At 36.5% G+C, this 27459-nt stretch overlaps 1 long non-coding RNA gene across 1 annotated transcript in view; it reads right to left on the bottom strand.

The window, feature by feature from the left end:
- LOC111438110 overlaps positions 1-11535 on the bottom strand; it is a 41428-nt gene extending 29893 nt beyond the window's left edge. The window contains exon 1 of the long non-coding RNA XR_002709611.1: positions 11449-11535. This is a non-coding gene — a long non-coding RNA (uncharacterized LOC111438110). The remainder of the gene's footprint in view (positions 1-11448) is intronic.
- Positions 11536-27459: the final 15924 nt, after the last annotated feature.

Below are 27459 nucleotides of genomic sequence, written 5' to 3' on the forward strand. Positions count from 1 at the left end.
TTGACATCTTTGGAAGTTGTGTTTAAATCAACCCAATGAAACTCAACATCATTTCCAAGGGTACTCTAATAGATATGATTCTTTAGAACCAAGACGTAAGGAAATGGCATTGTCTTCTGCTGCCCACGTACAAATATTATTATAACATTGATCACTAAACCAATTTTCAAATTTTGGCCAAAATACTTCACCAGAAGCATGTCCGTGTTTGCTGCTAAAATTGCACCAAAATCATGTTGATTGCCAAAAATTTTCTTTGAAGGTCCAAGAGTATTTCTCTCCAAGGTCGATTTCATGTTCGCCTAAATCGTTGTCTTTAGATTTGCAGTGAGCCAAGAGAGTTGAATCCTTCATATGATTCCAAATTGCAACTTCCCATGGGGAGAATGGACGTTGTATCTTTGAGTTGGATTGTGCAGAACATGAGATAATAATCATGTTTAATTTAAAAACAAGCAATATGATAAGACCGAATATATTTTGAGTTTTCATTTTTTGGTGGGAGTTTAAGTTGGTAACTTTTTCTTGGTTCACAAATCCATTTTGTTTTTATTTCTTATATATATATATAGCCAAATCAAATTGGTATACAATAAAGGTTAGACAAGGTTGACAAGTTGTACCATCTAAATCTCTCTACTTTTCTAACCTTATTTATCTAAATATATATCATACATGTAATAATTAATAGGGTGTATTATATATAGCAAGTTGTTACATCCAAGTTAAAATATGTTATATTTGGACCAAAGTTTGAATCCAACAAAACCTACCCTATAATGATCTTTTTGTTGATAATGACTTAACCTACTCTCTACTTTTCTTACCTGAAGTCTGTGTTTCGAGCCGAATCACAACCTGTACGCATTGGCTCACTACCGACAGGTGTCTTGTCCCCAGCCACTTGCTCACTCGGCTCGATTTCGCTAGTCTCTAATAGCTAAAAAAAAGTCATTTGATTTGGGTTAGACGTTTTAAGAATGATTTCAATATTTTTGACCTTCTCGAAGCTGAATTTGATCTTATTTAAGGGAAATTAAAGTGAGTACAATGTTCAATTTCTCAATTGAAGTTAAATTAGGTTAGGAAACAAGAATTTTCTAATGAAACAAGGTGAATGTTCTAATAGGGTGAAACATCTCTACGATACTTGAAACAAACTTTGAGGGATGAAATCAAGCGTATTCGAGTATTAGATAGAACGTCAACCAAGGTCATCCAAGTAAGTGGTCTTACAATAGGCATAGTTAGAAGTTTGTGTTATGTAAGATGACACGTGCTCAGTGACTCTACAGTGTCATATGTTTGATATGTGTGAGATGTTTATGATATGACATGTCTATGATATGATATGATTGATGATATTATATATGTCTATGATATGATATGTTGAACTATATGATATGTTGAATGATATGACATATGGAACTATACAATATGTCGAAGGTTACAATGTGTTGCATGACATGATATAATACGATGTATTACATGAATGATAAGTAGTAAGAAGTTTTGACATGATACACATCTCCAGACATGTTTTAAAGACTTTGCTATAAAATTATATGATATGAAGGAAAATGGAAGGGGTTGTCTTACATGGTTTAACTAATGTGAAAGAGTTGGGATCTCATGCATAATGGTATGCCACATGCATCGAGATATTTTTTCCTTAGTATTAGTATGAACGTGTAGTTTTGAGAAGGAAAATGATCGTCAGTTTAACAAGATGCTACGATGGTTGCTACTCCTTTTGGTTTTCCGACAATAGCACTAGAGACGCTAACTGATACGATAAGGAATCAATACAAGGGGAATAAGATTTGATACCAAATGATACGATAAGGAATCAACTACAAGGGGAATAAGATTCGGATTACCTTGTCGATCGAATATCTCAAGCCAAGAACACTTTGTTTGAGATTCGAATCACTCCAGAAGCAAGATCGATCATGTCTAGCTTCAATGATTCTTGTTGATCAAATATCTCAAACACTTGTTTGAGATTCGAATCACTCCACAAGCAAGACTGATCATATCGAGCTTGAATGATTCTACATGCAACCTAAACTACATAGAGTTGCAAAGAAACTTAGCCATTGGCTAAAGAAAAGCACAAATGCTTCTTTTGATATATCTTCTAAGTCTTCCTTACAAATACAACAAACATGGCTTTATATAGCCTCAAAATGAAAATTACAAAAGTTGTAACATTCACACTTTATGGCCATAATTAGCCATTATGTAAATGTAACCGAAATTAAATAAAAAGTCTTAAAATACAATAACTCTAAATTATAACCCACCCAAAATTTACAACAATCAAACTTTATTCTTCTTCAATGTAGCATGAATTGAAACATCTTTTGATAATTTTGACAACCTTTTCTTCACATCTTCATTGAAGCATATTGTATGATTGATGTCTCTTGGTTCATATCATTCTCCACTTCTTCAAGAGGATTCGTCCTCGAATCTATTTGTGAAACTTTGCTGCAAAAAATAAGTTATGGAAATACGAAGGACCTCACAACACTCTCTCACGTGTATATTCTCAAGAGAATTTTAGGCCACTCTGTTTGCACTCATTTACACAAATGAAGCTCTCATTCTCACCTCTCAAAATTTTAAATAGAGCAAAGATTGAATTTTGAACTTTGGGTCGATTAAAAACTAAAAAGATGAAAATAAATAAAAATCAAATTGAGAAGAAACGCAAAGGAAACATATATCCGATCTTGAGCCTGAAGCTCTGATACCAAATGATACGATAAGGAATCAATACAAGGGGAATAAGATTTGATACCAAATGATACGATAAGGAATCAACTACAAGGAGAATAAGATTCGGATTACCTTGTCGATCGAATATCTCAAGCCAAGAACACTTTGTTTGAGATTCGAATCACACCAGAAGCAAGATCGATCATGTCTAGCTTCAATGATTCTTGTTGATCAAATATCTCAAACACTTGTTTGAGATTCGAATCACTCCACAAGCAAGACTGATCATATCGAGCTTGAATGATTCTACATGCAACCTAAACTACATAGAGTTGCAAAGAAACTTAGCCATTGGCTAAAGAAAAGCACAAATGCTTCTTTGATATATTTTCCAAGTCCACCTTACAAATATAACATACAAGGCTTTATATAGCCTCAAAATGAAAAAGGCATTACAAAAGTTGTAACATTCACACTTTATGGTCATAATTAGCCATTATGTAAATGTAACCGAAATTAAATAAAATGTCTTAAAATACAATAACTCTAAATTATAACCCACCCAAAATTTACAACAATCAAACTTTATTCTTCTTCAATGTAGCATGAATTGAAACATCTTTTGATAATTTTGACAACCTTTTCTTCACATCTTCATTGAAGCATATTGTATGATTGATGTCTCTTGGTTCATATCACTAACCCAACAAGTACGAGGCCCAGAAGGTGTGCAAACCCCCTCGTGGGTCCATATTTGCACGTATGGGGCATGTGCATAGTAGTAAATACACATGTAGAGTAGACGAAACAACCAGCACCACCGTCAGCTCAAGCTAGGGCTTATGCATCTAGGAGCAAGGATATTGGGAAGTCCGACGCCGTGGTGACAGGTACACTATTTGTTTTAGGTCATTTCATTTTTACCTTATTTGATTCTGGTTCTACGCATTTCTTTATTCCTATGTCTTTTGTTGTACAAGCAGGGTTCGAATTAGAACCCTTGTTGCATGAAATGTCTGTAAGCACCCCTGCAGGGGTAGACTTAGTAGCTAGGAATAGAGTAAAGAATAGTCAAGTAATCTTAGGGAACCAAACTTTAAGCGTTGACCTGATAGTAGTAAACATGACGGACTTCAACTTCATACTAGACATGGATTGGCTAGCCGAAAATCATGCTAGTATAGACTGTCGTAAAAAGAAAGTAAATTTTTTACCATCGGCAGGGCCTACCTTCAAATTTAAAGGCACGAGTATCGGGATTACTTCCAAGGTAGTCTCGATGATGAAAGCAAAATGGTTAGTCTAACAAGGCGGATGGACTATATTAGCATGTGCCGTAGACGTAAGAGGAAAAGAAAAGACACTAGAAAACGTGTCAATAGCAAACGAGTTCCTAGATGTATTTTCAGACATCTACCAGGAATACCCCTTTCCCAAGTGGTCGACTTCGTCATTGAACTCGAGCCGAGAACTGGGCCTATTTCCAAAGCACCCTTTCGCATGACGTCAACAGAGTTGAAGAACTCAAGGTGTAGTTACAAAACTTACCGGATAAAGGGTTCATTTGACCTAGCATATCCCCCCTAAGGTGCGGTAGTGTTGTTTGTTAAGAAGAAAGATGGATCCATGCGTCTGTGCGGCAANTCTAGTACCACCCTGAAAAAGTAAACGTGGTTGCAGATGCTTTTAGTAGAAAGACGGTCCACTCGTTGGCTATCATTACAAGGGAAGTAAGGGTACAAAGAGAATTCGAGTGAGCCAACATAGTTCTAGTGACCGAGGGAGTCATAGCACAGTTGGCCCGACTCATAGTGCAACCTACGCTTAGGCAGAGAATTATTACCTCCCAACATGAAGATCCAAACCTACATAAAGTCCTAAGCCAGCTAGACGAGAGTCCAATAGATGGATGCTCTAAGTGCTTAGATGAAGGGCTATTGTATTAAGGACGCATATGTGTCCCAAAAATAGAAGAGCTAAGGAAAGAAATATTGACGGAATCTCACAACTTGCCATTTACCATGCACCCAGGAGTTATTAAGATGTACTAAGATTTAAAACAACATTTCTAGTGGAAGAGCATGAAGAGGGACGTGGTTGAGTTTGTGATCAAGTGCTTAGTTTGTCAACAAGTGAAAGCTCCTAGACAAAAGACAACGCGGATGTTACAGCCCCTAAACACCCTAATCAAACCGACAAAACCCTCACCGACCTTTATACCTTCCCCAAGAGTGAACACACGTCGCGAATCACAGGTATCACCATCGAAGAAAGAGATCTAAACAACGAGTTTTTGAGGAAATGAGATCTACCTCCACAAATGTCCAACAACCATGAATCTTCGTGGGAAAGTGGATGTAACACCTCAACAAAAAAGAAAAAGAAAAGAAAAGAAAGTTAGCCAAGTCAGTTTACCAAAAAAAAATGAAAGAGAGTTAGAGGGAAAGGTTGAGAGAAGATATAGAAGGAGCTGCCAGAAATCCTATCAAAAACCGCCATAAGAATCCATTTTCCGCCGACGAGGGACCACTCCTTAGAGAAAATAGAGGTCTGAGAAGCAAAGGTTCGTTCGCATCATGGTTTGAGAATGTTTCATGAGGTAAGACCCTTGAACGAACTTTTTCAGATCTGAGATTTTCCTATGTGAATTGAGTCCTAAAATGTTGATATATTCACCTAGGAACAACTCTCCACACGATATGTGAAGAAGTTTAGCCAAAATCTCAATCTGAAGGTGAAAATTTGAGAATCGTTCGAGAACAGTAAGCGAACTTCGAACACTCGTAACTCGTCTGGTAGTTGTTAGATTGAATAGCACTATGAGCTATATGAGTCACGACTTTATGTATTTATAGATTTGTACAATGAAGATTACATGGTGGTCCTTGGTCCAAGATAACAAACCAGGAAATCAGTAGATTCTCCTTGATCCAATGTAACAAATAAGAAAATCAGTAGATTCTCTACAAGGTAACAAACCAGGAAATCAATAGATTCTCCTTGATCATGGTAACAAACTAGGAAATCAGTAGATTATGATCCATGGTAACAAACTAGGAAATCAGTAGATTATCTTACTATGTACAAATATGACTTATTCTACGTTTAACACCCACCTATCAATCTTGACGATGTACCACTAAATTTAGATTGCGCCTAAAACTACTAAAAGAAGGAGCTGGCAGTGACTTTGTCACGATATCGGCGAGCTGATCCATGGAAGATATTAGTCGCACATCAAGCTGATGAGTCGATACTCGTTCACGAACGAAGTAATAATCAACCTCAACATGCTTCGCCCATCAATGAAAGATTGGATTTGCATTTAAATAGGTGGCACCAATGTTGTCACACCACAGGCTAGGCGCTCGCGCTTGCAAGATCTCGAGCTCACGTAAGAGAACTGATGGTGTTAATATAATACATGCGGAAGCAATTTGGATCTTAGGCACTTTTAGAACATCAATTACAGTAAATAACTAGCATGTTCATAAGTATTAAAACTTAATGAGTTTGAATACTAACCTTCTATAGTTCAAATTCCTTTTTCCTCGCGAACTGGTTTCGAACCACGACTAGTGTCTTCACCACTATCCTCCGGCCTTAGAACGGGATTGTGGAATCCGTGAGTGACTAAACTTGGGAGGGATTTTGTATATACGAAGAGAGTGTTTGTGAAAAGTTTTTCTCAAGGTTTTTCACCAAGGAAGCTCTTCCATGTACCATGATCACTCTATTTATAGAGTTATGTTTGCATGTTCATGCAAATTTTAGATCACCAAATTTTGACACTCAAAATTCCACTAAAATGTTTGGGATTATGTGGCAAGCATGCAAGTTTGAGTTCACCAAATTTTGATACTCAAAATTCCACTAAAATTGGTGGGGGGTTTATTTGGCAAGCATGCAAGTTTGGTTAAACCAAATTTTGACACATCAAAATTCCACTAACATGGATTTTTCCATTAAATGAAGTCAACATTTTGACTTTATTCATTTTAATTCAACAATTAATTTGAATAACTAATTTACATTAAAGTAATATTAAATGTAAACTATTTAATTAATATTTAATATTAATTCAAATGCCAATCCCAATCAATTCCGATACATATTTGATTAAGATATTTAAATCTTATTTAAATATCTTAGATTCTCTCTTTTTGTTTAATTTATAAATAAAACAAAAATGCGGTTAAATATATCGTATATATGTAGCGCATATTCCCTATTTTGAATTTAAACACTTTGAACTCACTCGTCACACTGTTCTATGGTTTAGTCCGATATGAGCTAGTTGTTGAAATTTGTTGTCTTACCCAGTATACTATCTTGATATACTTTACTACTGGTGTACGTAATCATGCTGTGACAGTGGATGAGATGTTTATTTATCAGCCCTCTAGGTGCTCGATGGAAGTTATCGCCCCATTGAGCATGTGTGACTCCTAGTGAATGATTGTGTGATCCCTCCCTTTTAAGAATAAGCAACAGAATCGAGTTAAGTCTAAGGTAAGCACGTAGATTGGTGGGTCGAGACTTTGGATTGAACACCTTTAGAGGTCTAAGACCAATGGAATCATGAAGGGCGATCAAAGAGTGAGACAATATTATAACAAAATAATGTGTGCACATAAGTAATTTACAGCACGACAATATTTAAAACACAAAATAAGAAACGAACTCAAAACATTTTCAAACAAAAGAGTTGAGGATGACGGGTGAGGTTATTCTATGGCACCTGCCCAAGAGTCCACTCCCAACTTCGACCAGCTCCTTACCTGAAAAAAAATGGAGAATAAGGAATGAGTACAAAGATGTAACATTTCATACCTATCATACCATAACATATACTGTCACGACCAGACTTTCGAGGCTTCGAAAGACCGAATCGTGAGTAAAAAGACAAAATCGAAAATAAATAAAAATAAAAAGAAAATAAAATAGAAGTTAAAATCTGGCAAAATTTAAAACAAGAAAATAAAATCAAGGACACCAAAATTAAATATAAAATCAAAGTCAAATGTTACAAATAGTAATTACAAATATAAAATGAAATACAAAAGACTCTAAATATAAAAATGGACAAATAACTTTCAAAGACTGAAAAGGGACTGACGCTCCGGAATGACAGCCCTCTGTGAGAGTGCAGCTCTTGAACACCTCCTCGTATCGACTGGTACCTGAAAAAAAAAGTGAAGAAAGGGGTGAGTATAAAAATATACTCTGTAAGCAACCTACTTTTAGGCTCTTTTCGCATCCTTTTCTTGGTAGGTATCCACGGTCTTTCTCGGGTTTCTAAGGAGAGTGATCTAAGCTGCAACTCTTTTTTCTATATCTTAGGAGGTTTGCCCATCTTAAGCAGTGAAATGATCAGTATCCTGAGGTGAGACCCGACCTCATAAGTAAATCTGAGGGGATCGTATGGCTGGATCTGAATACGTGACTCTCTCTTAACATAATCCGTAAAGGTTAGCTGATGACCCTCACATGGGACCATACATCCACTAAATTCAGGGTGCGACCCTCTTTGTGCCGGTCAACTATTGTGTCATCCTGTGTGGCTCCACGTCCCCCGCTCAGGGATGGGTTTCTACGGCCCAGGAGTCCTATTCAGAAGACCCCTTAGCTATCACCACTAGGTCTGGGCACCTGTCACACTTCCCTTTCCGGATCTGCCAAGCTCAATGATCTCCGTACTGGAGCTCTGTCTTGACGGTACGGTATTGGAGGAGAGAGGGAAGTGGAGGTTCTGATGACACTATCTACCCTACTCAACTCTAGCTATCCTTAATCATTTCATTTTCGCAGTTTCCATACAAATATTCTAGGTCCGGCTAGCTAAGTTTATGGGTGGTAGCATGCATGCTCGTTCCTAGCGGTTCCTACAAGTACTGCTCGTGGGAATCAAAATGGCTACTTACATAGTTGATGCGTGCCTTCCCAAGCTCGAATTATTTGCTGGAAAAGGTTACAAAAATTCTGGAATTTCCTTGATAGGTCCTAATACAAGTTGGACTTAGATCAGTATCAAAACTGAGATGAAAAATAGTCGGACAGAAGTCAAATCAGGATACAAATAGATCTCACGCGTTGGTTCACGTGCCTCACGTGCCGGAGGGATTTCCTACGCGCACAGACACGCACGCGTATGGATGCGTTGAGGGGATGGAGTCGCACGTTGGTGTGTCGCCACGTGGCGAGGGCTGACTGGTCCACTGAGAGGCAGGGCGTGTGTTCGAATCTGGACGCACGTGGGTTCCTACGAATTTTCCCACGCTGACGCGTGGCAAATGCGGGTTCTGGTCGCATGCAGGTTCACGAATCTGGTAGCGGGCGCCGATCTTCAAACCCTACGTAACGTAGTATTTTTCGTAAATTTTCCCCCGCCTTTTCACGCCTAACATGTGTCCTATCTTTCAGACGATGCGCGACACTCTCCTTTCCTGACATGCGTCCCTCCTAATGGTGTTAATATAACACATGCGGAAGCAATTTGGATCTTAGGCACTTTTAGAACATCAATTATAGTAAAAAAAAAAACTAGCATGTTCATAAGTATTAAAACTTAATGAGTTTAGATACTAACCTTTCCTAGTTCAAACTCCTTTTTCCTCACGAACCGGTTTCGAACCACCACTAGTGTCTTCTCCACTATTCTTCGGCCTTATAACGGGATTGTAGAATCCGGTGAGTGACTAAACTTGGGAGGGATTTTGTATATGTGAAGAGAGTGTTTGTGAGTGGTTTTTCTAAAGGTTTTTCACCCAGAAGAAGGAGCCCTTCCATGTACCATGATCACTCTATTTAAAGAGCCATGTTTGCATGTTCATGCAAATTTGAGATCACCAAATTTTGACACTTAACATTCCACTCAAACTTGTGAGGTTTATTTGGCAAACATGCAAGTTTGGTTAAACCAAATTTTGACACCTCAAAATTCCACTAACATGGATTTTTCCATTAAATGAAGTCAACATTTTGACTTTCTTCATTTTAATTCAACAATTAATTTGAATAATGAATTTCATATTAAAGTAACATTAAATGATTAATTAAACTATTTAATTAATATTTAATATTAATTCAAATGCCAATCCCAATCAATTCCGACACATAATTGATTAAGATATTTAAATATCTCATATTCTCTTTTTTTGTTATATTCGTAAATAAAACAAAAATGCGGTAAAATATATCGTATATATGTAACGCATATTCCCTAATTTGAATTCGAACACTTCGAACTCACTCGTCACACTGTTCTATGGTTTAGTCCGATATGAGCTAGCGAATGGACCTAATGGACCTATAGATCATGGGCTCCAACGATCCAAGATTAACCGGTTAAACTCATTAACCTTGTTAACCAACATTCGTTAACTACTAGGACACTCTACTATAGCCTAGTAGTTGCACTCCAATCATTATAGATATATTTCTGTCCATTTGATATAACCATGATTAATAAGTCGATCCTTCACAAGTTGTTCGTAACTAGAGTTGGGTCAATTAGCCGTTTTACCCCTGAAGTTACTTCTTATTCCATATGTCCCACTAATCCTCTTATGAACAATTGGTTTGTGGTCCAACAAGTAAACCGAATCCCTCTCAGGCCAATGAGTAGGTGGAGCCCCTTGTTCAAGACCTGGAGTCAGTACTTAAGGAACCTACCTCTCTTAAAAGTGGGTAGGAGCGAATTCCATCTTGCACCCCACGTCCCCAGCTATTCACCTAGTCTTACCCCTGAAATGGAAGGCCTATAGAGTCGGCGAACTCGAGCCACTCTCACCCATGCAAATCTAAGGATAATTCCGAATGAATAGGAGTTCATGGTTAGCTCAGGATTAAGATCGAGTTACCTAGGTCATCGAATGAAAAGAAAATCAGTCTCAACAGTAAACGACATTATAACGTGAGAGTGATTTTCTTCATGGTCCGATTTTTTGCAATACTCATTGCATAGGATGCCCCCACTCACATGTCTCCACATGTACAATTTAGTGATCACATTGTTTATATCATATACAAAAGTGGGCCGCATCCATAGTGTCCCCAGAATAAGGTACTCAGCCTTATCCTTATACTATAAATCATTTTGGCTATATACTTGGACTTGATCCACTTTTATGTCTCTACATATAGTTCAAGTAATCATACTATAGCCAGAGTGTTCTTAGTTTATTGGATTTAGATTAATGATCGTAAAGTTCACTTTATTCAAGAACAATTTTTTCTGAATAAACATCAATAATAACTTTATTGAAAATAGAATATATCTTTGTTTACAAACTATGAGTTTTTGGACATTAAAACCCAACACCTCCGTCGTTCGTCTTCTTCCTCTCATATCTGCGATTTTCCAGAAAACTGATTATTTTCTATTTTCTTTGCATTTTCGTATTTCTTTCTACACAACTCAGATTAACGGGATTTCTTCACGAGATTTATAGATCTCATATCCATCTACATATAGGTATTTTTCTTGTAATTTATTTCTAACTATAGACATAATAAACTTGGTCCAAAGTTGGCAAGATCAACAATACTTGCATCCTTTGGTGAAAGCTGAAACTCCTATTTCTGATATGAATCGATTAAGACTTCCTTCACGGATTAAAAGCGTAATCCTCTCTGAATTAACATACTCAAATTTCAGAATCTAACTCCCAATATTTCTCATAGATCCGAGGAAAATCCGAAAACAAATGTTCAAGAATTTACCTACGGATTTTCTTCGTTCCTTGACGGTTTTGAATGATTCAAGGGTCCAGAAAGCTTCCTATAGGTTCTGCGAAGGATTTGTGAAGAAATCTCACTGGAATTAAACTCCTTGTGGCCAAATTGGAAGTAGCGGTTACTTCTCTTTCTCTCTAGAACTTTCTTTCTCTCTCTATTTTCTTTTTCTTTTCTTTTTCTTTCCTCTCTTCCCTTACCCTTTTTATTTCTATTCTTTTATTCATCTTTTACTAACCTCCCTTTCTGGTTCTTAAGGAGGAAGATGACAAAATGACCAAATTACCCCCGGGTTTACTTTCACCATTTTTCTAATTTTCTACCATTTTTCTTTTTATATTTTTCTTGAGATCCTCAGATATTTCTAAACATTTTTCTCTTCTACCTCATCTTAAAATTCAGTCTCTAACATGCTCAATAAAATCTCAGTATTTCACTTAGAGGGGAAAACTTAGGTTTTAAGTTTCTCGTTGGGGTTCGGGTGTTACATATACCATCACAATATATCATATCATAAACATGTCATTTATCACTTGTCTCATACCCTAACATATTTCATATCATATCACAATGTGTGTGTGTATATATATATATATATATATATATATATATATCTGTAATTCTGGTGTCGTATCATAATCATATCGTATCGTAAACACTTCATGGTCATATCCTTCCCTAATTTATCATAGCCTTAACATTCTTATACCTATCATAGTGATATCGTTTCATGAATATACCTTAGTCATATCGTTACAGGAACGTATCTTAACGCTATCATTCTATCAATCTATCATAATCCTATCCCTTTCTATCCATAACCTAACCATATACTTTTATTACTTTTTTAGGGAAGATATTGTTACTAGAAAGAATTTGATGGAGTTTCATGATATTTCTTTGATTTGATCTTTTAATGTTCACCAAATCCTTAATTTTTTCTCTATTAAATTTCCTTTTTTTCATCTCCTTCCTTTTTTATTTCAATTTTCTAAATTTTACAATGGTCCATGTGTTAGACATCATGTGAGCATTAGAGATTCTATGAGCTGAGTCTTGGAGGGTTACATATATATATATATAATTCCATTTTCATTAAATATTTTATTTTCTATTATTACTTTTTTAGGGAAGATATTGTTACTAGAAAGAATTCGATGGAGTTTCTTGACATGATATTTCTTCAGTTTTATCTTTTAATATTTACAAAATCCTTAATTTTTTCTCTATTAAATTTCCTCTTTTTCATCTACTTCCTTTTTTATTAATTTTAATTATGTTCAACATTTACTCTATTAAATTTCATCTATGTATTTTTAAAATTAACCGTATTTATTTTAATTCATTAAATTTCTCCTTTTTCTTTTAATCAATTCTTGCTCCCACATGTTTGCTTAAATTTTCTTACCGTATTTCTTTCTTCTTTTTGTTTTTTCTATTCTATTATATTCTTTTTCGTTGACGGTTTGGTTTTACAATATCTCCTTTTTCTTCCTTTTTCTTCTTGTATTTTTCTTTCATTTTTCTTTTCTATTATGTTAACATTTTTTCTATTCTATTCTATTCTTCTTCGTTAATGGTTTGGCTTTACAATATCTCCTTTTTCTTCCTTTTTCTTCTTGTATTTTTCTTTTATTTTTCTTTTCTATTATGTTAACATTTTTTCTATTCTATTCTATTCTTTTTCGTTAATGGTTTGGCTTTACAATATCTCCTTTTTCTTCCTTTTTCTTCTTGTATTTTTCTTTTATTTTTCTTTTCTATTATGTTAACAGTATTCTGGATTTTCATCCGTATTTCATTTTGCTCGATCTGTGCTAATTAAGTGTCGTGAACTCGCATAGGTTTACTTGGATTTCAAAGGGAAAAATTAAACTAGCTCCAAGTACGATTTAGGGACTTCAACTTAGCTACCTTGGTAAGTTTCTTCACTACTGTTTTGGTTCGACGAGTTGTTTGAAGCACGAGTGGCAGATGCCTAGTGGCCCTTGCTTGTGTCGTCCCTTGTGATTTCTATATTTGCATATTATGTTATGACGTGTTGTTATGATGACAAATGTTACGTTTTGTAATTTTATGTTTACTTATTATGCTATTGCGAATGTGACATATAATGAAAGTATGGTAGCATAGAGTACATTCACCTTATGTAATGATAAGAAATGGTTATGCAATGTATGAAATGAACAAAGATATGCATTGCACCAAAGATACATGCCCATATTTTAATTGGGATTGCATGGTAAGTGCTAGGCTGCTCTCATCATCCATGGGAAGTTGGCGAAGCCTACCCATAGGACAATCTAGTCACCCAAGGTTAGGGAAGTGATCCCCTATGCTTGTCAACTATTACGATTACCCTCATAATCCTACATCCCCTCTTTTGACGGATCTACTATGCAAGATAATCAAAATGAACTATCGTTCACACAATCCTAGTTGGCCTAGGCCTGGTTCGACGGTACTTGTACCAAAGTGTAAAAGGAAGTTGAAGTAACAGCCTAGATGATACCTTTTCTTACTAATTTGTACTATCTTTCTATTCTTTGACCATGGAAACTTGCTTTGCTTATGCAGTGAGAGATCGAATACCTAGGTTGAGGCACGTCCTCATAAAATTCTAATCAGGCAAAATACGGTGATTTCTAGAATGAACATCTTGGAAAAGAGGTTGGTTGGTTTCTTCCTTAAGGCTAGAGAGTCACCTATATTTGGGGGATGTGATACTTCTGCATTAGCCAGCAATTAGGCTATCTCATGTTATTCCACACTCCCTTTTTAAAGAACAGGTTAACAACATAGTGGTCATATTCAAGAGACCACTGGCCATTTACCGGAATAGAAGCTCAAACTACACTAACTAGCATGTGCTTAGCTCAATAGTACTAATATTGTAGTGGAAAGGGATTGGAGGGTCTAAAGATAGCGTAGCATTCACGCGTCTCATAGTCTAAATAGTTACCTTGGTCATTCTTTGGAGTCGTGGAGATCTACTATTTTATTAGGGGCCTCTAATCACATCTTTCCGTAAACACAGGTCTAGATTTTTTATCACCGCTCACTATCCTAGGGTATTTTGATAAAGCAACCCTAATCCTCAATCCAACGAATCATGCTTTTGTTGAAGCAAGAACACTTGAATCCAAGTAATTAACATCTACTTATACAAAATTCAGAATTAGATTACCTCTTACAATCGAAGATCTAGAAGCAAGATTTGGAAACCTTGTTTTAAATCGAGTCACTCCGCAATCAAACTTAATCAAGGCTTGATTGAATGGCTCGGATGCAATTCTACCACAAGAATTGCTTGAAACTTAGAAATGACAAATATGATATTCCGATTTCTAAGGAAGCGTCTAAATTTGAGATCTCAATTTCATTCATCCACGAATTTGATTTTTACATAACAATTTGTTGGTATTTATACTCCCCATAAATGACATTTGTGGCCATGATTTAATTCCGATCCCCTTAAATCTCCACGAAAGACGAAGTCAATTTGACCCTTTGACAATTCCAAACATTATGAAATTAAAAATAATAAAGATTCTTATCATATTTAGTCCACTAGAAATCTATGGACCTTATCAAGATTCTGCACACGCTATTGCGTCCTAATCTTATCAAGATTCTCTAGAGCTTGCGAAGCACACGTCGCTCTTACCAATTCTAATTTCCTATGCAATGGAAAGCATAGAAAACGACATTCATATGAAATTTTATCATAGGGGCATTTTGGTAATTTCTTCCATCATGCATAACATACTCATCCATATTGCTCAATTTGTATTTTAATCATGCATATAATACATAAAAGACATACGTACAATACATACTCATAAAAAGAAAGCTTTTCTGAGGTCGTTAACATGTGTTTTTGACGACGTAAGTTAAGGAATGCTCGCATGCTATCATGTCCTAGCGATCTATACAAGTATTACTTGCCTAAAGTTTATGTGGTTACTTACTTGAATGACATTTACATTCTTGTGCCATCTATTCCACGTGTTTGGAGCTCAAGAATTTATGGAATTTCTCTCGTAGATCCTAATTAAAGCATAATTATGTTAATATCGAAGTCAAGACAAAAAACTAACAAACGGAGGTCGAACGAACAAAATGAGACTCACATGCGCTTACACACGTCGGGAAAGGCTTTTCACTTGGAATTTCATGCATGGAGGTTTTTTGTAGATCTCGGTTACTCATTGAGTCATTGGATCAGGTTCAGGTTGCATATTTTGTTAGGGTCGAAGGTTAACGAGTTGCACACGCAAGCTTTTGATCGAATCCAGGTTTAGGGATTGGGTTAACCTACATGCATGTCACAATTAGTAGCTAAACGATTCTCTCCGCTCAGCATTTGCCACTTGTCCTACTGAGCTTTAGACTCGCTACTGCCAACGTCGTCTAACGCGTGCCTTCTCCCTTTTTGCCAACATTCATTATTTTAGAAATACGATGAGGTTTCTATTGCCTATCTAATTTCTTTTAAGTTTATTTTAGCCACAACAAGAAATAATAAAGTGCAAATTCGGTCCAGAATTTAAAACTTAGGAAATTTACCATTTCTTTAAATTCAATGAAATACAGCCTTTAGATCGTAATGAACTCTAGCTTCCTGTATGAATCTTGGGTGAAATTCCCCCAATATGAACCTACTAAAAGTTTAGAACTTAATTTCAAGAAACGAAATTAGAAAAAATGAAATGCTTGCCTACGCTTTATTCATTCTTGATGGATTTGAATGGTAACACACTCGAGCCACAACAGATATATAACTCTTACTTTAATACCTTAAATTTGAAAATTTTTGGATTTTATTATTGACATAGAGGGTGAATCTCAAGTGCATAAGGGAAAAAAAATACTTGAGAAGCCTTAGGGAACCTTGGAACAAAAATTCAATATTTATCAAATTAAGAAAATTTTAGATAAAAATCCACGAGGACAAAAAGGTAATTTTTTTCTACCTTATAATTTGAGGGGTCTAGGATGGGGTGTATAGAAAACAAAGAAGAGTCAGGAAGGGAGAATTTGGGTTTTTGTGGAAGGAGGAAAAACAAGAAAGTAAAGAGGACGCCAATCCAGATACTTTAATGAAAAATTTGGCAAAAGATTTATCTCTAGTCCTAGTAAGAGGATCGATGAGTGTTAGTTTTGGTTGTAGGATCGTTCGATTTGACTACGATGTTCCAGGAAAGGATTCTTACAAGTTTCGTGTTGAAACTCGGCCATGATTTGTTTCACAATTAGATTCGAGAGATTTATAATTTCGATAAGAAAATAAATTTTTTTCTAAAATTTGAACTCAATTATTATGGTCTCTATCTTCCTAAAAATTAAAAAAAAAATGGAATAGAATTGGTTGATCTCGATATCTTTATTTTTCGTGAAGAAACCAAGTCATTTCTAGTTAACGATTGGAAGATAAAAAGCAATCCAAAAAAATAGATTGAAATGCGTCGCTCAGTGAAATCTAGAAAAATTGAACGTTAGAAGAATCGACCATGGATACACAACTGCTGGTGACGAGAGAGAAGCGTATTAGCAAAAAGTTGAAATGTATCACAACGTGGCAGGAATGATGGGTCAACCAGTCAACGAGGACGTGTTGTGAGACACCACTTTACTCGCTAAACCGCACACGACCCAGTCTACCCTTTGTATCTCAAACAGTACCAAAGAACTAGAGTTCGATTCGTGTGCTCAAAATCCTACCCGACATGTTCATTAACCAACGACACACGTCCCACTGTACCTCCGCCAGACGTGTGGTAAACACGCGTAGAGAACATCTTTTGTGCTTGAATATCGCATGGTATGCGCACCTAGAAAACTTCTTTGGTGCTAGAAAAGCACGTGAGAGCGTGTATGGATTTTCATTTTGTCCTGTAATCCTACTCGAGAAGGCACATGACAAATCTATAAGTAACAACATGAAAATCTACGAAGCAGTACTTGTACAATTCGCTTGCTTATGAATGCATGCTAGTAAAATTAATCCTAGGTAGCTATTCTTGATTAACAACTACCTAGGAAAATTACTAAAAGGGAAAACAAGCTTGCTAGTTGTTGAAATTTCTTGTCTACTGGTGTAAGTAATCATGCTATGACAGTGGATGAGATGTTTATTTATCAGCACTCTAGGTGCTAGATGGATGTCATCGCCCCATTGAGCATGTGTGATTCCTGGTGAATGATTGTGTGATTCCTGGTGAATGATTGTGTGATCCTTCCCTTTTGAGAATAAGCAATAGAATCGAGTACTGTTTAGGGTAAGCACGTAGATTGGTGGGTCGAGACTTTCTAGGATTTATTCTCCAAGACACTCCCCCTAGGATTTACGACACTAGCCATACACCTAACAATCCTGTGTCCAAGGCTTGTTACTCAGTGGTAGATCGACTACACTGCATTGTGGACACGTTGTGTTTTAGGACATCAATCACGACGCTAGGTAGTAGTTACCCTGCACGTAGGATCCGTCCTATGAGAGGTCGTTGATCATGTGAGTAACTTGTTTAGGTGGCATGTACCGAGGGGTAGCACCCCCTCACCCTAGGTTACTTCATGGCCTATGGGACGAGTTCACCAGTTAACACTCCCATGGATGCAAGCAGACCAACACTCACCATGTTCTTCCCCACCTTGTACCATTGCGAAGGCTAAGTTTTTTGCCCAGGTCTTTGTATCAAGAGTGTGGAAACTCTAGGGACAAAAGTAAACAATTGGTTCCCTCCTAGGTTAAGGATGTGATGAGAGAGTACAAGTATGTTGCTTAATGGTGACGAGAGGGTACTCTAGAGTTTAAAAGTAATAGAGGAATTATGTACCTAGGGAATCATGTATCTCGTACCCTTCCCTCGTTAGATTAATTTGGCATATATTAATATATTTTGATTTCCCTCTTATTTTATACACATTGATTGGCAAAATTTTTCCTAGAGATTCAGGGTGTGACATGATGAAATCAAAACCCCATAATTGTTCTCCCAACAGGCATTGAGTAATTCTTGCGAAAGAAGTCTTGCGCAATTCCTATTTGAAACTATAGTTCTAGAATTTTTTGAACTTATCTGTTCTACCTCACCTTAAAATTTCTAAGGTCCTCGTAAAAGGTTTGAAAGTTCAACTTAAAAAAGTAAATCGGGAATTTAATACCTTGTTGGACTTGGGTGCTATACTATAACGGTAAGGGTTTCGAAAAGGCAAAAAAAAAAAAAAAAGGGAAACTCCTTAAATCTCACCGGAAATCGTGGGATTTCTGGTGAGGCATGCCTTGCCAGCCGGGGCGTATTAATGCGTATTAAACCCTAGGTACCTTGGTAGCCGTCTTTTCCTTTTTGAGTCACTGTCATACCTGTGAGGGAGGAGCCGAAGGGTTTAGGTGAGGGATCGAAAACGTCGCGAGACTTTAGATCGGGTTGGGAGATCAATAACGCCGCGAGCTTTAGGTAGGAGCAGGTGCTAGTGTACGTCGGGCAAGGGGGTATAGACGCGCCATCGAAGATGGACGAACGACGACGCTTCCACAGGTGACAGCAGCCAAGCCCGCGATTAGGGCTATTGAGGTGTTCGGGCGAGGAAGACGAAGCGGCGGGCGCGGGTCGGCCCTCAACATTTGGCGGGTCATCTCGGCTAACGTGTAGCCCACACCTCACAGGCCGCGCTCAGAAACCACCATTGGGCCTCGTTCCATTTCGGCCCAAACCAGAGGCGCGCCCAGAAACCTTGCGCCGTTAGGGTTCTTCGCAGCCCGTTGATTTTGGCTCCACCGGTGGCTCAGTTGTGTGGCTTGACGGTGCAGCTCGACAGCTTGGCGGCGCGGATCGGCGGCTCGACATTCGAATAGTATACCGATTCTAGGTTTTTGACCCTTCTGGAGCCATTCCCACCCTTGTTTCAGCTATTTGAGGTCAGTATAACTCCATTGTGATAAAATAGCTTGTGATAGAGATGTACCTTGGTAGCTAGGCATAAGAGCTACTTGTGAAAGGGCTTTAAGTGTATCATGTTATCTTATAGGAGGTAGTTAGGCATCGAAGTTAGCATTGTGGGTGACTTCGGCCAAGGCCAAGAAGGTAAGTAACCTTACTGTTGGCGTTAGTTATGTATGTATGTTGGTGCGTGCCCTGTGGCCCTTGCATGCACCATATGTTGTTGTTTTATGCTAGGTTGGATGTTTCTTGCATGAAATACTATGCATGCTATGTTTATGTACGTGATTCTTATAGTGAATTGCTATGTATGCCATGTTTATGAATATGATGTTGTGACACGGTGTGTTGCCCTGTATGTATGATGAGCTTGATTGACATGTCATGATTGTAATGAGAACCTCGCATGCCATGACTGAGATGACTAGTACGCTATGATATGCTTGCTCAACGTGGACCCGGTTATGCTATGATATGTTGCTCAACGTGGACCCGGTTATGCTATGTAATGCGGCGAGGGGATGGAACGTTGGATGTATAATGCCATGGAGGTAAATCTTAAGAACCTCATGCACGCTATGGTTATGTACCCGGGACACTCCCCCCGTTATGCTACTGATGGAATGGAAGCGTGTATTCAATATCGTGTTCGCCACAATATCATACAGGCCCTCCTTTATCTGTGGCGTCCGGTATTGTATGTCATACATACCCGACCAAGCCAAGCCCAGGGAATTCGCTTGCGAGCTCGCCTGGTGGGCCCACAGACACACACGTGGGCCATGTGTGGGCAATTACCATGCATCCACCCCCGCCCGGACAAAGCAAGGGCCTAAGGCCATGGGAAGGAATGGAAGACAGACCCTTCCCTCAGCTTCGTTCTTCTGACACTGTGCGACATGTATGGGTATTCTGTGTGACATGTATGTGTGTTGTGTGCGTCATGTATGTGTGTCGTGTGCGACATGTAGATGTATTGTGTGCGATTGCTTGTATCCAGATGTATGAATATATGCTTAACCCCAACAGTAGGGCGACTTACTTGGTATTTTATATAATACTCAAGCCACGTGCTACCAATATTTTAAGGTAAGGGCAAGGCTCCCATGTACGGGTGACGGTGGATGATGCGAAGGGCCATGGAAATCTTGAGGAGAGTATGTAGTGTCGTAGGCGCCGGTTGGATTCTTTTGGGTTCATAGTTTTGCAATTATTTCCTCTAGTTCTCTGTTGATTACTTCTAGGCTAGGTTGTCGCAATCGTCTTCCTAGATATGAACTGCTTACATTGATGAATGCATTTTCGTTATTGAGACTGTTCCACGTGAACTCTTGTCCGTTGATTTGACGAGTATAAGGTAACGCTAATTAGGGTAGAGAAAATTAGGGCCGTTACATATACCATATGTAATCTATGAATTGCTTTATCTATTTTATATTTTCTACGGGAAAGTATTCATATTTTGTTGTCCATTTTATGAGAGTGTTGTAAAAATCAATGAAATATTTATTATTCTTGGGCTAATAACTATTATCTATTCAAGAAATTTTGTTATTGAAAATCTAATAAATCTCTAAAATTATCCTAAAATTATCCCAAAATTAACCTTAAATTGTGTTGCATAACCGAAATTACTTAAATGATTAAGTTTTTTACAACCATAGCATGCACTTACATAGTTTCTTGCATGTACTATAAGTATGTATATTTATTCACATGTCCAACACAAGTTGGTAGTTAAGCTAAAGGTTGATTAGGAAATGATAAAGAATATTGTCGTTTTCTTTCTTTTCACGGTGGCTTTAGTTGGGGCTCAGGTTCCAAGGGTCGCGTTACCACCACCAGGACCTTCTAGATATTACATTCATGTGGTTAACGGGCTAAGCAAACTTGGGTTGCTTGTGCATTGTCAGTCTAAAGATGATGACTTGGGGTATCATCGTTTGCTTAATCATGGAGATGATTACCAATGGAACTTCAAAGTTAACTTTTGGGGAACAACCCTCTATTGGTGCAAATTGGAGACACCACATGCATATGTCTCTTTTGAAAGCTTTTGGCCTGAAACACAGCACTTATGGCTCCGTGATAGGTGCAAACATGGAACTGTAGGAACTTGTATTTGGACGGCTAAAGATGATGGAATTTACTTGAGAAACTTTCTTGCTAATGTTGATGAATTGATTCACAAGTGGATCTATAAAGGATAGAGAAGCTTTATTATCTCCTTTCGGTGGAATTATCCTTGAGGAAGAAATGAAAAATAATGGGATAACACAAAAAGGTTGTTGTTTTTTTTTTTTGTATGAAATGTATTTGATAATGAAGTGTATTGTTGTTCTCCAAAAATTTTAAATTATGAAGCAAAAAAAAAAGAATTAAATTTGTATATGAATACAAGTTTTCAAAATTGTAATATGCGTGAATAAATTGTAATATCTGGTGGTGTGTGAGAGGTTGGCTCGGAGAGATGAGATTAGTAGGGTTTTTTTTATTTTTTATTGTTGTTACACCATATGCATGACGTGGCCATTTTATGCCAATCTATTCTTTAAAATAATTAATAAAATGATGTCATGGACATATACGTTTGCATGAAGAGCCTTAAAATAAAACAATGAAAAATATGAAATATGAAATATAAATAAAACCAAAGAAAAGATTATAACAATGGTCTAATCTAACGTAATATCTAAGGAGTGAAAATGCAACTACACTGACAAAGATTCCGTGATCTTCAAGGTGATGTCGTCGTAAACCATACATGGGTGCCTTGCCTTTACCTGAAATTTAAGCATAACACAAGGCTTGAGTATTTTAAGAAATACTCTTTAAGTGACCCAATATTTGGTTTGGTGAATGCAAACACATGCATAGATGAGACCTATAATTTTAAATCGTATTCTCTTAGCCAACTTTCCAATCAAGAAAAATTGGTTATGTGGTATTTCTCTACACACGACCTACATGTGCGAGCATGGGCCAACTAGGTGGGCTTGCACACCCTTTGAACCTACTGGTCGGACTAGCTCCTTTGGATAATCATTTTCGTCTCATAGTGTACGGATCCATATTTCATCATAAAGGGGAAGTATCCCGGTGCACGTGAACATACAAATATGCTTGAGGTCCACATATTTTTCTTCGTAGCGTAATAAATCATGCAGGACAATTCTCATTCTTTCATCACATATCACACTCAATTATGTAACACCCCTAATATTCTTGCTTAAATTAGAGGCATCATCACATGAATGCCATAAATAACATATGTGGATGTTTGAAATAAAATATTTACAAATGAAGCCATGAACTTACACGTTTAATTTAAAAATAAGAAAATAGAACTAACGTAGTCTTTGAACATGAAAAATGAAATAATCATCCTATCAACTACTCAATGAAAATCAATGCATACTACTTCTCTATCATGATTTCTTCCATGGAAATTTCAGAATTCATCGTCACCCATGCAGGACAGCTTGTACCTTTACGTGAAAAATAAGGGTAGCTTGTGGCTTGAATATTTTAAGAAATACTAAATAAGTTACTCCATTGTTGGGATTAGTATACACACATTTAACGATGGGACATATCCTTTAAAACTATGACTTGACCTTGGACTCTTTCAGATTCCAGACATGGTTGGATGCATAAAGCTCAAATTCTTGGCCGAAGGCTCAGTACATTAAAATAAACCCTAGGTTTAGCTACATAAACCTTAGCCCAAGCCCAATAAACTAAAAATTAAACCCTAGGCCCAAGCCCAATACATTAAAAAAAAAAAAAACCCTAGGGTTCAGCTACGTAAAGCCACAAAAGCCAACCACCCATGTAATAGAGCACGAAGCCTGAGTCGAGCCAGCCACTCACAAACCCTAGCCGCTGCCTTGTTCTTCCTCTTTATCATCATTTTGACTATATACTTGAATTTGATTCACTCCTATGTCTCTACATATAATTCAAGTAATCATACTATAGCCAGAGTGTTCTTAGTTTATTGAATTTAGATTAATGATAGTAACATTCACTTTATTCAATAACAATCTTTATTTAATAGACATCAATAATAACATTATTGAAAATATAATATGTTTTTGTTTATAAACTATGAATTTTAAGAACATAAAATCCAACAGGATGATGTGTAAAGCCCAAATTCTGGGCCCAAGGCCCAATACATTCAAATAAACCCTGCTTGTTTTTCCTCTTTATCATCATCTTCTTCTCTTTAAATCGTCATTATCGTCCATCGCTCGCGCTGGCGCCACCATTGCCCATGCCGTCCCGCGCCACCACCGCACGTCGAATGACCACCACCAGTCGCTGTCGCGCATCGAATTGTCATCGCCATAACGAATCGAACACTGTCGTCATCGCCAGAACCACTATTTGGAGGAGTAAACGTAACCAAGGTACAATGCGCCAACCAACGAAGTTACAATGTGTTCTTTTCTGAATAGTTTGGATTTGACCCAACCTCTACGTAGGAAAAAGGTAAGCAATAAAACCATATGATTTGTAGGAGTCGTTGTGTCACATCAAGTTGGGTTGGTTAACTTGGGTGTTTCAATGTAGGCTCGATCTAAGTCGAAGTTGGACCAATATCTATAGGGACGATTAGAAAAGAAGCTCTTTAAGTAAGAGGTCTTCTATTGAAACTTAATTGTTTTGTTTTTCTAAAAGGGTTGAATATATTTGTTATTGTATGGCTGAGTGTTACGTGATACGATGTATGCTAACTATAAAAATAAATGTTTTGAGACCTATTGCTTGCATAATTTATGTTTGATGATTGAGAATATATCTGATGTGAGTTGTGTGACATAATATATGGTTGCTCATGAAAATATTAATTAAATGGTTTAATTAATCATTTAATATTACTTTAATTTGAAATTAATTATTCAAATTAATTGTTGAATTAAAATCAAGAAAGTCAAAATGTTGACTTCATTTAATTGAAAAATCCATTTTAGTGGAATTTTGAGGGGTCAAAATTTGGTTTAACCAAACTTGCATGCTTGCCAAATAAACCCCACAAGTTTGAGTGGAATTTTGAGTGTCAAAATTTGGTTAACTCAAACATGCATGCTTACCACATAATCCCAAACATTTGAGTGGAATTTTGAGTGTCAAAATTTGGTGATCTCAAATTTGCATGAACATGCAAACATGACTCTATAAATAGAGTGATCATGGTACATGAAAGGTCTTCTTGGTGAAAAACCTTGAGAAAAACCTCTCACAAACACTCTCTTCGTATATACAAAAACCCTCCCAAGTTTAGTCACTCACCGGATTCCACAATCCCATTCTAAGGTCGGAGGATAGTGGAGAAGACACTAGTGGTGGTTCGAAACCAGTTCGTGAGGAAAAAAGGAATTTGAACTACAAAAGGTTAGTATTCAAACTCATTAAGTTTTAATACTTATGAACATGCTAGTTATTTACTATAATTGATGTTCTAAAAGTGCCTAAGATCCAAATTGCTTCCGCATGTGTCATATTAACACCATCACATAGAGATGGAGAGGACTGTACCAATGTATACGGAAGAGTTAGTAGTTTTAGATGAAATAAAATGACCTAAGAAGCTTGATAGATGTCAATATCCTACAGTATACTATAGATATTTAAAGTGGTAGTGTCTAAAAGAAAATTTTATAACTTTGAAGTATGTAAAGATGAAATTAAAGTATCAGTAAGAAAAAAAAATGAGTTAAGTCCATAAAAGTTTAAAACATGTATACTTAAATTGATTGGTGAATGACATAAGTGTCGTTAATGGAAGATGAGCTTTGTTAGTACTGAGATGTAGAAAACTTTCCTGCCTTAATACGGGTTGAAAACTATAAAAATAAAAAAAAAATAAAAAAAGTAATACAACCGCAATTATGGAAGTTGTGAGATGATTTAAAAGTATCGAGCCACAATTTGGATGAGGCATTACGATCATGGTCAAAATTTTAGAGGTATATGGAGAGGGACTTTCGTATGAGATTGTCAAGGTACCTTAAATTTAAGAAACCATGATTTAAAATGAACTTAGGTGGGGGATACATGAGGATTAGAGTGGGACATTGTCTCTAAATCAACTAGAAGTTTTGTGGTAATCCTCCTTAGGGTACACGAATGCACTCAGGAAGCTCAACATAAACAAATTGTTGTAGAAAGTTACCAAACAATTTTTTCTAGCAATGTCATCCTGGTTAAAAGGTATTACCATAGTTAAACTTTCAAGACTATCATTTTAAGTTTGATTTTCAAGTATCCCAAGTTTTATGGCATCGGAGGATATCCACCATGCTTATACAATACCAATTTTTATAAGAGAATTTTGTTAAGCCCATTCTTGATAGTACAAGGCATTGAAAAGGTTGTGATGCTTTCGGTTATGGATATAAGAACATTAGTTAGTTTTGGGCTATACTAGATAAGGTATACCAAGAGAAAAGCCTATTTGACAATGTTTCCAATGAAAGTTACCAAATTCTCAAACTCTAGCTTGACCACAAATCAAATACGGTAAGTCATTTATAGATCCATATGATTTCTAGTGCATTCCATCTGCATTGGGTTAGGGTGGAGTTTTTAACCAGTTTCATGTCATGATTTTGACTCCGAAAGTTTACTAGAATTGGGGTAGGTATCGAAAGAGAAGAAATATTACAAATTTCTTGATTTTGTGGGGGAAATAGGCAAATTTGTATATGGAATTCATCTACAAAGATGAGACATTAATGAGGAACTAAATCAAGTGGACACTTACCAACAATACAAATACAAACAATAATGAGGAAAGGAAAACAATTCTTTTTTTATTTTTTTAATTATTAAAAATATAGCGAACCCTTTTAATTGGAAACAGTCTTTTGATGAATTCCTTGGGAACTTCTATAGTAAATGGACTATATAGAATTGTGATCAGTCAAATATTGCAAAGCCCCGGTATCTATTACCGGTCAGAATTGGACTATAACGAAATTTTGATCTATACTAGCACCATAATATCTGATTGGGGAGGAAGATTATAATTAGAGATTGATCGAGAAACAAATGTATGAGTGCGTGTGAGTAGGAAACAAAAAATATCTATTCTAGTTCTATCATCAGCTATGGGTTCGAATATTAAGAGAAATTCTCGAGAAGGTTTCTACCCTCAAATTTGTCGTTGTCTTTCTTTAATGATAAGGAGAGGAAAAAATTTAGATCAAAAGAAAGTGTCATTTTGGAGTTTTACCAACAATTTTCTTGTGTAGGCGGAGATCCCGTATTTTAAAATGAGATTTTCAGGATGTATGGACAAGCAGGTCGATTAGTGAACCTTTAGCTAAGTGTAGAAAATCTGATTTGGAGAATAATGTAAATTAGAAACTAATAAAATTATTGATCCAATAGATGGAATCATAGTAAAAAAAAGGTAAGGAACTATGTAAGTTTTCCAATCTTATTGTACACCTGAACATTATTTCAATGAAGTGCCTGAGCCACAAATGAATTATGTTGTCCATGAAATCTTAGAAGAAGACTCAATATGGCATGATAAGGTTATATTAGATTAAATTTTTATCCATAGCCAAATAATAGATTAAAAATAGAATGGCCCATAAACCCTGAGATAAGGAAAGATTTGGAAACAGAGATCACTAGAAATTTGGAATGCATGAGAACAGAATTAAGAGGAAACAAATAAAAAAAAAGAAGCTTAGGGAATTAAAAACCACAAACTAAATATAAAGAGAAAGGAAAAACTAAATATAGAGGGAAAGGAAACACAAAGGGTAAATACAAAGAGCAGTAAAGTCAGAATATTGAAATAGCTGTATCTACTTTCTTATACAACAGTATGAAAAATAAGATTTTTAATAAAAATATAATTATAGATATATAACATTTCAGACTTTTAACAATGGACCAATGTAAATTAGAGAAATAATGTTGTTGAGTTCAAACCTGAAACTAATGTCATGGGCTCATATAGGTTGACTCGGATTTCAAAGGACGGAATCAACTTTTAATTAAAGATATATTCGTGACAACGACTTAAGCTAGT

The sequence above is a fragment of the Cucurbita moschata genome, unplaced genomic scaffold, assembly GCF_002738365.1.
Source record: "Cucurbita moschata cultivar Rifu unplaced genomic scaffold, Cmos_1.0 Cmo_Scf00071, whole genome shotgun sequence".
In the NCBI taxonomy this organism is placed as follows: domain Eukaryota; kingdom Viridiplantae; phylum Streptophyta; class Magnoliopsida; order Cucurbitales; family Cucurbitaceae; genus Cucurbita; species Cucurbita moschata.